The following is a 13,687-nucleotide window of genomic DNA, read 5'->3' on the forward strand; positions in this document are numbered from 1 at the left end:
ATATGATTAAAGTTACTGTCTCTAGATTGGAAACTGGGCCCAATCAAGGGACACCTCTTAAAAAAAAAAAAAAAAAAAAAAAAAAAAATTTTATACCATAAAAAATTGATACAATAAAAAATTGCGGATTCTGCACTCTTTTTCCTCTCATTGAGTTGTATCCAATGGCATAAGTTTCATCCTTCTACAATGAACAGTTGACAACATATTAACAAAAAAACACAATAAGTGTCCCTTATATGGTTGTTTTATGGTACTAAAGGCAGATAAAAAGCATTATAGTATCTTAGAAGGATCTGCTGCACTATAAATAGCCTCTAAATCATATTGTAGTCAATGTAAGGACCAAGGGGTGAGGGGGATAATCCACAGCCGGGTGAAGGGGGATTGTCTACCTGAGAAGAGTCTGGAGGACAGAAGTAGATTAACAATAAGAAAGAAATCTCTAAATTCCAAAAATGGTTCTGCAAGATAAACTCTCAGGATTGGCCTACAGCTGAAATTACAGCCATAAGGGTATGTTCACATTTGTATATTCACCTCTTCCAACTTGTAACTCTTGAAAAATCATGTGCTAAAATTCTAGAAGGGTTGTTTTTGGCTGGGTGGGAAAGTTGCTGGGATAGAAGAATAAAAATTTTAGGAACGGACCTTTACTAAATGAAGACCCAGGAAGATTTTTTCAAGGACTCAATTCCACCTGCCTAACTCTTCAAGACAGTAACTTTTCATGACCTTACAAAATGTTTCTGTTAAGTAAACAGTTATCAAAATAAATGGATCTACAGCACTAACAAGAGAGGGATGAGATAATTTTTATTTTTAAGAATGGCTCTTGTTCAAAAAGGCTACTGCATTTGCACTTAATATATAAAAAAAAACAGCAGTAATATAAAAAAAACATTAGCAAAATATGCAAAGGAAAAAATAATAACAGTTGACTAGAAAAATTTGAAGCAACATAAGATATATAAAAACTCAGGAACATACCTGGCTTCTTCCCAAATTATAGGGTTAGAAACATTCTAGGATGAGATCAATACAAATGAGTTAGCCTAAATCAAACAGTTAGTAGTAACAAACTGTAAGGGGGATCAACTTGGGCTGATAGTAACCAAAAATATGAAAACAGGAAGTTTGCTAACAATTAATACATCACCTTACCTTATCTTAATCCCCTTAATGCATTTGAAAGCTTTAAGGTCCTCCGGACCTGTAGTGCTCTTGAGTCGACGACTCCCAATTGAACCTCCACTGACAGTTGAGTCCTTCAATTGATTCCAATGGTTTATGACTCTTCTTGAGAAGTACATTTGACGGGTTCTCGATCGAGAACTTAACTTTGGCAGCTTCTTGGAGTGTCCTCTTGTGTAATGATGACTAGTGCTATGACTGCTGCTAAAGATGGTAGAGTTTTCTTCTCGAAGTTTGTAAGTCAACATCATATTGCTACGCATACGTCTGTAGACGAGGGTAGGTAGCTTAAGTTACTTGATGTGGTCCTCATATGAAGTTGATTTTAGGCTTTTCATGCACTTTTTTGCTCGCCTCTGAACATTTTCGATGAGCCTTACATCTTGCCAATAAGAAGGACCTGCAAGGCACATGCCAAAATCAAGATGGGGTCTGACAAGAGCTTTATATAATTTTATGAATAATTAGTTTTTTTTTATTCTGTATCAATATATAACCTGCAAAACTGTGCCCCTACCTACAAAACTGTGGAATTTAGCTTCTTTTTTTCCTAGAAGAAAGATCATTGATACATGTTTATTTATTGATTGTATTTTTTTTATCAGGGGTGATTGTATCATAACAATGGTCCTAGAATATCAAGAGAGGGCTCAATCAAAGTGAAAATTTAAAGGTCTAGTGACCAAAAAGATTGTACCATGGGGAAGTAGTATTTTCTGCCATTTTACTGCAACAAACTAGAACTTTGCCTCAAAGAGGACCTGCTATTGATGGACAATTCTGAGATAGCCAACTGATTTGAAAACAAACAAAAAATAAGTTGAGCTCCCCAGTTACAGAGGAAGTAACACCCCATGGTGATGCATTCATTCCTGAAAAGTCATGTAGTCAATACAAGATAAATGGTTAATATGGAAAATTAGCTTAATCATCACTGAAGCTGGTGGACACAGGATTCATTCTATCACTAGCAAGTGTGATTTAGGGTGATTTAAGGTAATCTATTTAACTAAGTTGGTTCATCTGATTCAAATTGTGTTCAGTGATGTATAATTGTGCATCAGTTATTATGAAGAAGTGCTGGGTCATTGTGTTGGCAGTTTGGAGGTTAACAGATGCTTAAAAGAGTGCATTTCAATGCACAAATTGTCTAACTATCATAAGCCTCCACATAAATATGGAAAGTGTCTTCTTTTTTTTTTTGGGGGGGGGGGGTATTCATCTCTAATGTCCATTCATTTAGCTAAGCCTGAATAAGGGTGCTGCAGGCTGATACCTCCCTTCTTATTGCAGAATAATAATTCTGACTTTACTTTATAGATTCATTTAACTAAACTGATGTCTTCATATCCTGTAAATTATATACAGTGGTGTGTAAGTATGCATTGGCTATTATGAAGGAGAGGTGATGGGTTTTAGGTAGAGGGAGAGGGCAGATGCCTCAAAGTGTGCACTTAAAAGCCCAAACATCCTAACTCCTATCTCACTGAACCTTCAGATAAAGATAGAAAGAGTTTTGGAAAGGGGATTCATTTGGATTCAATTAGAAAATAGACTTTGCAAAAAAAATTCATTTACTGACTAAGACTAAAATTTTGGCAGGTATTTCAACATTTTCATCTTCTTTTATGGGTTGAATGATTCCATTTATTTTCTTTTGTTAATCTATTTAATTTAGAAACTAAGTTGGGAAAATAGTTGTATTTACCAACTGAGACCAATCTTCTTTGATTGATTTGATCTAATACCTCTTGATTCCAAAGAATATATTGGTCTTTGTCTTCATGTTTCATACCTGGAGGGGGGGGGGGAGTTAGAGAAAGTGCAACAATTTTGTTTTCAGTGATTTTAAATGGTAATATTTCTCATTTCATATTTATATACAATCTTTCAATGTATTTAAAGATATGTATACAATATATTTGAACATTAGAGAACCCTATTGTAGTGGTCAGGATAGGATGGCTTCAGCTGCATAGAAGATCAAAAGTCACACAGAATTTTCATTTATATGAACAGTAAAACCCCTATCATTCCACCTGAAATTCTGTAGTAAAAATATTATTAAGAACTTTTCAACAGAACTACTGTTCATTGGTAGGCCTATAGGGCCTAGACCTGTTATTCATGGGATCTTCTAAGCCCTAGAAATATAGAGATTGTGGTAAATTTGGAGACAGTTTCATTATTTCCATAAGGACAAGGTGGACACACTACTTGATACATTTTTTGTATGCTCTCTAAATAGCCTATAATATTCATTTCACTTGCACTTCAGTGTAAAGCCCATAAATGGACCCTAAACTACCATCTAATTCCTGTCACTCTTTAATAAAAGTAGTACTACTACATTCCTTATCTCATTCTCCTTTTCAATATAATAGTTGCTACCACCCCTCCCAATGATCCAATGTATGTTCTGAAATAATCTATTTTTTTACTGTTAAGCACCTTACAATGTATGATGACTTTTTCGTTTTAAAACAGGTTTGCTGAATTCTTGACTTGTCAAAACAGCTCTGTCTAAATCATTTCAATGGAATTTTTAGAATAAGGTTTCACTTTAGGGTCCATTTAAGGGCTTGAAATTGGATCTGCAAGTGAATAAAATTTAATATTTGGAAACACCATAAAAAAAGTGATCAAGTAGTGTGTTTACCTTGCCACTATATAAGTAATGTACGGTAATCATCTCCAATTCCACCAAGATTGTAGCTTGACAACATTTTCCCAGGGTGTAAATCAAGCCCTTGATTAATTCTTAAATATTTTATTCACCTAGCTCAGGTTCTTTCCAAGGAAGTAAAAAGTCTCTCAACTTGAAATTTATTATGTTCCCTTTAAACTAGGACTAAATTTGTAAGGTCAACCAGGTAAGTAAAAAAATAATGCAGATTAACAGATCCAGCAAAGACAAGAATATAGCCTAGGGCTATTTTTGGCTCCACAAGGAGAGGGGCTATAACACAATTGTCAGCATAGCATAATGACCACTATATTTGCAAACAGTGTTGAATGAGCCATTGAATGCACTACTTTTTTAGTATTAGTGTTCAGTTCACAAAAGGCAATGCACAAGAGTGTAACTAAGCCATACACTTAAAAGCAACATAGCCTTGCAGCTTCTCAAGATGACAAATCCTCTCTAAAAATGATATTTGTCTTCAAATAAATGTGAAGGTCTAGATTAAGGGCTATTGAGAAGGAATAATCATAATACAAAGATTAATTGTAGCTAACACATTTTGCATGTAGCCCTGTTATGTCTACTTTTCCTATATTAAAAATTTTTTTTTACTTCATAATATTCAGAATAATCATAGTTAACACATTTTGCATGCAGCCCCAATCATTGGCGTAGGGGGGCAGCTGCCCCCTTAGACCTTCAAATTTACATTAGATATGGCTGAAAAAGCAGATGGTTGGAAAAGCTTTTGATAAAAGGCCCTCCATTACACTATTGACTGCCCCCCCCCTAGACAATACGCTGCCTACGCCCATGGCCCCAATATACTTTACCCCCTCCCCCCCTGATGTGCAAATATACAGCCCAAATTATTTATTTCCTACCTATTCTCAGAATGTGTCTCAGTTGTTTCAATTCAACCCATTTACCTGTAAATTGAACCAACAGTGACAAAACAAAAACTGGAAAAAAAAAGTTAAATGTGACATAATACATTGAAAAATATATAGGCTACTTTGGGCAGTAAAATTCTACTTTAGCTACTTTTGGCTATCTTGGAAAGGGGTTATGTTAAGAAAATTAAACTTTCAGGGATGAGTCTACAGGCTAAAGTACGTCATAGGAAGGTATTTTGAAGTACCTACCTCCACTCCTTCTCCCTCTAGAGGGTCCTGACCTTTAAAAATATGTGTGTTATAAAACTGAAACCTTGCAAAATAGATCTTCTGCTTAAACGAAGTACAGCAAAATTATCTTCAGCTTCACAACTTTGCTCAATCCCAACTTATAAGGTTTTAAAGATATGCAAATACATTTCCTAAATTTTGAAAAAAAAAACATCGATAGAGCTTAAAATTCTACTCAAATAACAGGAATTGCATCTGAAGAACTAAAGCCAGATAAAAAATCTGATTAATCAAGGTAAAATGTTGTTTTGTCAAAATATCAATAGGTATAGACCTGTCATGTAGAAAAATTTCATGACCCTCTAGAGGGAGAAGGAGTAGAGGTAGATACTTCAAAATACCTTCTTGGGACAAACTTCAGCCTGTAGACCCATCCCTGAAAGTTTCATTTTCCTAACCTAACCCCTTTCTAAGATAGCCAAAAGTAGCTAAAGCAGAATTTTAGGTAAATATTTACCAAATCATATTATTGAGTAACAACTAAAGTGAATATACCATTTGATGCCTTTATTTATGCTGATTACAAATATAATAATCATTTCTATGGGAAATGAATTTTAGCCCCCCCCCCCCCCCTATATATGCCAATTCAGGGTATATATTTCTACATTAGGGGGGTGGGGCGGGGGTAAAGTTTAAACTTACCTCCCATTTACATCAGAAATTAAATTTGCCCCCACCCCCCCTAATGTAGAAATATATACCCTGAATTGGCATATACAGGGGGGGGGGGGGGCTAAAATTCATTTCCGATAGAAATGATTATTATATTTGTAAACAGCATAAAAAAGGCATCGAATGGTATATTCACTTTAGTCATAACTCAATAATATGATTTGGTAAATATTTACCAAATTTTACCCTTCGCGCTATAGGGTAGAATTCTACTTTAGCTAGTTTTGGCTATCTTGGAAAGGGGTTAGGTTAGGAAAATCAGACTTTCAGGGATGGGTCTACAGGCTAAAGTATGGGTATACCAAAGTATGTCCCAGGTAGGTATTTTGAAGTACCTACCTCCACTCCCTCTAGAGAATCACAGGTCTATACCTACTGAAATTTTGACAAAACAACATTTTACCTAAATTTTCAGTTATCAGTTTCTTTTTCTCTGGCTAAATGCCATTCCTGTTGTTTGAGTAGAATTTTAAGCCATATCAATGGTTTTTTTTCAAAATGTAGGAAATGTAGGAATTTGCATATTTGTAAAAACTTATAAATTGCAATTGAGCAGTTGTGAAGCTGAAAACAATTTTGTTGAACTTCATTTAAACAGAAGATCTATTTTACAAAGTTTTACATTTATAGCCTAACACATGGATTTTTAAAGGTCAGGGATGTACTTCAAAATACCTTCCTGAGACATACTTTAGCCTGTAGACCCATCCCTGACAGTTTCTTTTTCCTAACCCAGGGCTGCCACAGATACAAGTGGTAAAAAATAGGGACTTCTTTTTAGTTGAAAAAGGGACCTCTCTGGACCCCAAAACTCAGTTTTCAGAAAGCTTTTGAAAGAAAAAGCAGTGACACAACAGCAAATGACACTTGACTAAGGGAAAAAATGGGAATGATCATTTTCAGACATTTCTCAATGTGAAGAGGTGAAGTAATAATTGAGAAATAGATCACCTGAGAATTCTTCTTCTTCTTCTTCATCACCTGAGAATTTAAAATGTCACATGTTTTATTCTTCTTCTTCTATTTGACAGCAGGCGGGCTTTTCAGTGATACTATTTAGCCCTTTTCCTTTTGCTTCACTCTGTGGGCTACAGAGCTACTGGCTTGATTACCTCATGATTATAAGATATTTTCAGATATCTTTCAGTAGATCTGTCGACTCTAGGAGTTCAATTATGAGTTGATAGACGTCGATTTCTATGCTCTGTGTGCAGGTATAGTTGGCTAGGCTCTTGGCTGATAGTGAGATTTTGAGGTGTTTGAAGCATTTTAACAGTTTGCAAAGCAAGGTATGTTGTGCAGACGTCAGCATATTACATTCAAATAGGCAATAGTCAATTGCTTCATTATTCATATTACAATGCCTACAAAGAGGGGACAGGGGAATTGAACCACTTGAATTAGAAAACTTATACGAGAATGCAAGAAAATTTAGTCCATTTGTTCCAGAACGAGTTCTATGATAAATTTTAGAAAGATACTTATTGGGAAAGGGGGAAAGGATAGGATTAATCTTATTAAAATTAATGGTAAAATTCTACTTTAGTTACTTTTGGCTATCTTGGAAAGGGGTTGGGTTAGGAAAATGAAACTTTCAGGGATGGATGTACATACTAAGGTATGTCCCAGGAAGGTACTTTGAAGTGCTTAACTCCACTCCTCCCCCCTTCTATATAATGGTAATTTACTGCACAATACTAGTTGTTTTAACTCATATTTCATCCTATATTACTATCATAATCATAAATCACTGCTTACCTTACGCAACTTCAGCTTTTAACCTTGTTCATTAAAATATATTCCAAAATCCTATTTAAATCCTAAACCATTTAATTTCCTATCCTTGCTGACTATTGTTATGGTATAATAAAACCAGGTTTGATGTGATGTCACAACATTGCTTATCAGAAACCCTTACCCTTGAGGGTAGCAAACACCTCTGTGTGGATAAGACCATTTAAACTGTATTAATTAGGGAAAGGATTTGACAAGAGAGACCAGTAAAAATAACCTAATCGTTTTTAGAGGACAAATTATGTCATGGGAAGATGTTTTTGGAATCCCCCCTCCCCCCAAACTCAAAATTTTCTAAAATTCTACTTTAGAAGCTTTTTAAATATTTCTAAAGCATTAATAGATAGAGTGCTAAAAACATCAGAATCTACTTCAGAGGACACGTTATATCACGGGAAGAGGTTTTTAAAATCCCCCTTCCCCCCTAACTCAAAATTGACCAAAATTATCATTTAGAAGATTTTTAAATATTTCTAAAGCACTAATAGATAGAGTGCTAAAAAAATCAGAATCGACTTCAGAGGACACGTTATATCACGGGAAGAGGTTTTTAAAACCCCCCTTCCCCCCAAACTCAAAATTTTCCAAAATTCTACTTTAGAAGCTTTTTAAATAACATCTTCCCATGACATAACTTGTCCTCTTAAGTTGATTCTGATGTTTGTAGCGCTCTGTGTCTTACCTAGACCCCAGCACCATGCCGGCGCATCAACCAAACGCTGCCAACGAGAGGCTCGGTTGACTGCCACTGAAGTGTCACAACGTCGCTGGCATGCCGCTGGAAGAGGCGGCGGTGTTTGGTTGACTTTGAATTAATTTTTCGGCAATTCTTTATTGCATCAACCGCAAAGTCGAAGCTTTTCTTTTCTCGTGAGATTTAAGTATTTTGATTTTCCTTATTAGAAATCAAGCAGGGCTTGCAATATTCCCAAATTTTCGGGGATTTTCCCAGAAATATCTGTGCCACCCCAAAAAAAATTTGGTTCCCCAAATCCCCGAAAATCATCCAATCATGGTGCCACCCCTAGTGATTTATCACTAGTGACTACCCCTGCCAAATATTACTTTGTATACCATAATTCTTCACTACTCTCTTGTACGTTAATTTTCGTCTCTTGGTTACTTTGCATATAAACCAGACAGATATAATTGCAATATACACGGTTCTTCATATGGTGACAAACGTATCGTCTTTATGAGATTAAGTAATAAAAACAATTTTTTTTTTAAACTGAAAGTAAGGAGCAACATTAAAACTTAAAACGAACAGCAATTATTCAGTATATGAAAGGGACTGTTCCCTCCTTTACGCCTTGCTCTTTACGTTACTTTAGCGTAAAGAGCTAGTGGTTGAGGAGGGGACAGCCCCTTTCATATACGGAATAATTGAAAGTAAATAAGAACTGAAACTGAAAGTAAGGAGCAACGTTAAAACTTAAAATGAACAATAATTATCCCATAAATGAAAGGGCCTGTCCCCTCCTCAACCACTAGCTCTTTACGCTAAAGTAACGTAAAGAGCAAGGCGTGAAGGAGGGGACAGTCCCTTTCATATACTGTATAATTGCTGTTCGTTTTAAGTTTTAATGTCGCTTCTTACTTTCAGTTAAAAAAAAATTTGTTGTTATTACTTAATCTCATAAAGATAATACTTTTGTCAGCATATGAAGAACCGTGTATATTGCAATTATATCTGTCTGGTTTATATGCAAAGTAACAAAAGAGACGAAAATTAACGTACAAGAGAGTAGTGAAGAATTATGGTATACAAAGTAATATTTCGCAGGGATAGTCACTAGTGATAAATCACTAGGGGTGGCAACATGATTGGATGATTTTTGGGGATTTGGGGAACCAAATTTTTTTGGGGGTGGCACAGAGATTTCTGGGAAAATCCCCAAAAAGTTGGGAATAGTGCAAGCCCTGCTTGATTTCTAATCAGGAAAATCAAAATACTTAAACCTCACAAGAAAAGAAAAGCTTCGACTTTGTGGTTGACGCAATAAAGAATTGCTGCAAAATTAATTCAAAGTCAACCAAACACCACCGCCTCTTCCAGTGGCACGCCAGCGACGTTGTGACACTTCAGTGGCGGTCAACCGAGCCTCTCGTTGGCAGCGTTTGGTTGATGCGCCGTCATGGTGCAGGGTCTAGATGAGACACAGAGCACTACAAACATCGGAATCAACTTAAGAGGACAAGTTATGTCATGGGATGATGTTATTTAAAAAGCTTCTAAAGTAGAATTTTGGAAAATTTTGAGTTTGGGGGGAAGGGGGATTCCAAAAACATCTTCCCATAACATAATTTGTCCTCTGAAGTCGATTCTGATATTTGTAGTGCTCTATCTATTAGTGCTTTAGAAATATTTAAAAAGCTTCTAAAGTAGAATTTTGGACAATTTTGAGTTTGGGGGGAGGGGAGATTCCAAAAACATTGCTCTATCTATTAGTGCTTTAGAAATATTTAAAAAGCTTCTTAAGTAGAATTTTGGAAAATTTTGAGTTTGGGGGGAAGGGGGGTTTTAAAAACCTCTTCCCGTGATATAACGTGTCCTCTGAAGTCGATTCTAATGTTTTTGGCACTCTATCTATTAGTGCTTTAGAAATATTTGAAAAGCTTCTAAAGTAGAATTTTGGAAAATTTTGAGTTTGGGGGGAAGGGGGATTCCAAAAACATCTTCCCGTAACATAATTTGTCCTCTGAAGTCGATTCTGATATTTGTAGTGCTCTATGTATTAGTGCTTTAGAAATATTTAAAAAGCTTCTAAAGTAGAATTTTGGAAAATTATGAGTTTGGGGGGAAGGGGGATTTCAAAAACATCTTCCCATGACACAACTTGTCCTCTAAAGTCGATTCTGCTGTTTGTAGCATTCTATGTATTAGCGCTTTAGAAATATTTAAAAAAGCTTCTGAAGTAGAATTTTGGAAAATTTTGAGTTTGGGGGTAAGGGGGATTTCAAAAACATCTTCCCATAACAAAATTTGTCCTCTGAAGTCGATTCTGATATTTGTAGCACTCTATCTATAGAAATATTTAAAAAGCTTAAAAAGTAGAATTTTGGACAATTTTGAGTTTGGGGGGAAGGAGGATTTCAAAAACATCTTCCCATAACATAATTTGTCCTCTGAAGTCGATTCTGATATTTGTAGAGCTCTATCTATTAGTGCTTTAGAAATATTTAAAAAGATTCTGCGTTAAAATTTTATAAAATTTTGAGTTTGGGGTGACGGGGGATTTCAAAAACATCCTCACATAACATAGTTTGTCCTCTGAAGTCGATTGTGATATTTGTCGCGCTCTATCTATTAGTGCTTTAGAAATATTTTAAAAGCTTCTAAAGTATAATGTTGGAAAATTTTGAGTTTGGGGGGAAGGGGGGTTTTAAAAACCTCTTCCCGTGATATAACGTGTCCTCTGAAGTCGATTCTAATGTTTTTAGCACTCTATCTATTAGTGCTTTAGAAATATTTAAAAAGCTTCTAAAGTAGAATTTTGGAAAACTTTGAGTTTGGAGGGAAGGGGGATTTCAAAAACCTCTTCCCATAACATAATTTGTCCTCTGAAGTCGATTCTGATATTTGTAGTGCTCTATCTATTAGTGCTTTAGAAATATTTAAAAAGCTTCTAAAGTAAAATTTTGGACAATTTTGAGTTTGGGGGGACGGGGGATTCCAAAAACATCTTCCCTTAACAGAATTTGTCTTCTGAAGTCGATTCTGATATTTGTAGGGCTCTATCTACTAGTTCTTTATAAATATTTAAAAAGCTTATACAGTATAATTTTGGAAATGTTTGAGTTTGGTGAGAAGGGGGATTTCAAAAACATCTTCCCATGACACAAATTGTCCTCTAATGTCGATTCTGCTGTTTGTATCGTTATATGTCTTAGCACTTTAGAAATATTTAAAAAAGCTTCTAAAGTAGAATTTTGGAAAATTTTGAGTTTGGGGGGAAGGGGGATTTCAAAAACATCTTCCCATAACATAATTTGTCCTCTGAAGTTAATTCTGATATTTGTAGCGCTCTATCTATAGAAATATTTAAAAAGCTTCAAAAGTAGAATTTTGGACAATTTTGAGTTTGGGGGGAAGGAGGATTTCAAAAACATCTTCCCATAACATAATTTTTCCTCTGAAGTCGATTCTTATATTTTTAGCACTCTATCTATTAGTGCTTTAGAAATATTTAAAAAGCTTCTAAAGTAGAATTTTGGAAAATTTTGAGTTTGGGGGGAAGGAGGATTTTAAGAATCTCTTCCCGTGATATAACTTGTCCTCTGAAGTCGATTCTGATGTTTTTAGCACTCTATCTATTAAAAAGCTTCTAAAGTAGAATTTTGGAAAATTTTGAGTTTGGGGGGAAGGGGGATTTCAATAACCTCTTCCTGTGATATAACATGTCCTCTGAAGTCGATTCTGATGTTTTTATATTTTTTGATATTAACATTCGGTACAGTTTGGGGCTTAATCCTTGCAAGAAAGTGTTTAGTACAATTTTATCATATTTTAATACAATTTTAATACAAAGGTACCAGATTCTTTCCCATATTTAGCCTCTATGTATACCATCACTTTGTGTAGGTATTCCTTAACACTTTGGGTTCCTTAGAAACATACAGTTCCGTGTTTTAAATTGTGTTATGAACTGGTCTCAAAAAATCTTTATCGGAACCCTTTTAGCAGTGTTTCTGTTGAACTTTTGAAAATTTGTTATCTTCCCCCATTGTGTTCTCTATTTTTTAAAAAATGCTAACGCTTACACCTTTAGTTTCATTAACAACTTACCTAATCATGATGTTAATTCAATTTGGGTTACTTCAACAAACTGGTTTAATTGGATACTAAACTCATCTATCTCTTAGTCTTCATTATATGTGGGAAGGAATTTTGAAATTTTCACTGTTTTGGCAATAAGTTTTTGTTTTAGCGATTGTTCGTTTGGATCTAACAACATATTGGTTAGTTTTTTTTTCAAAAATAACTAAAATTCTGCACTGGTATTTTTTGATATAACGTAAATTTGATACTTCCAAATTTCTGTTATCTTATGAGGGGATTCTATCTATATATTTTTTTCTTAGGGAGTATACTTTTTTTTATTACTATCTTAAGGGGACTTAGGCCTAACAAATTATTGCACTTTCTCTATGCGTAGTATTTCTCAATATTTTTTTTTTGTGGAAAATTTTGTCCTTGTGTTTTGCTCCTTTAAACAGCACCGAGCCAATTCTAATGGGGGGATTTTCTTTATTAATTCTAATGTGGGGTTTTCTTTATATTTTTCTTATAATTTATACCATAGTTTGCGGGGGAGCTTCGTGTACCGGGGAATTAAATCAAAGGTTCAAGTGAGGAGCATATGTTGATGGCCATACTGAGTCGAAATCAGATTGAAAGGCTTCAGGGTCCCTTGAGAGCGGGTGGAGCCGCAAGGACAAATTATCTTGAGAAATACTAACATAAAGAGACAAAACTAAGAAAGTAATGTATTTATTTTTACTCACATGAGCGTTACAAAGCTGTTTCAGGAATATCAAAATTATCTGTATAACACTTCACTGTCATAGGCACTAGGACAATGCTATGGACTGGGGCATATACAATGCAATAGTTAGATCACTTACATTAAATTGTTCTCGAATTCTACTCAAAGACTCACTCTAAAGTCGTTCTAAACTCTTACCAGACTGATTCTAGACTAACTCAAAATTGCTAAATTCTAAGTAACTATACCCTCCAATTTCGTCGGAGGTTACATTCAGGCGTTTCTAAAACTTGTGTTATATTGGTCCTATTGGTTCGTGGTATCTCCTGCACTATTATTGGACAGGGATACACCAATTGGCTACTTCAATTTTGATAAGATTTATAACTCTAAGACTTCACTTTGGAATTTTTCTCAACAAAACAAAGTTTTACTTTTGTAATTTTATTGCTAATGATATGTCACTTAGATTCCAGATGGCTTATAATTTATCACTGTGAAACTTGTTAAGGGACAATAAAACTTAGTTGCATTGGAATACATAATCCTAAACTTAGTTTTCAGAACAGTGCAACTAGATTACACGAAGATACTTTGTATCTCTAGTGACTATTTTTTTTGTATGATAAATTCTACCTTCTCTGGATAGTTCAGGAATTCAA

At 34.9% G+C, this 13,687-nt stretch overlaps 1 protein-coding gene across 3 annotated transcripts in view; it reads right to left on the reverse strand.

Moving 5' to 3' along the window:
* Positions 1–6,823, reverse strand: part of wuho (tRNA (guanine-N(7)-)-methyltransferase non-catalytic subunit wuho) — a 43,846-nt gene extending 37,023 nt beyond the window's left edge. Inside the window, exon 1 of one of the 3 annotated variants that reach the window (XM_089093949.1) lies at positions 6,724–6,823. The gene's annotated coding sequence lies outside the window, so the exon portion shown is untranslated. Of the gene's footprint in view, positions 1–1,164; positions 1,571–6,647; positions 6,677–6,723 lie in introns of those variants that run through there. The other 2 variants (XM_089093951.1, XM_089093950.1) reach the window with 2 other exon arrangements.
* Between the last annotated feature and the right edge of the window lie 6,864 nt (positions 6,824–13,687).

The sequence above is a fragment of the Artemia sp. Qi Xiang Cuo genome, chromosome 9 (genome assembly GCF_049724085.1).
Source record: "Artemia sp. Qi Xiang Cuo chromosome 9, ASM4972408v1, whole genome shotgun sequence".
NCBI classification, from domain to species: domain Eukaryota; kingdom Metazoa; phylum Arthropoda; class Branchiopoda; order Anostraca; family Artemiidae; genus Artemia; species Artemia sp. Qi Xiang Cuo.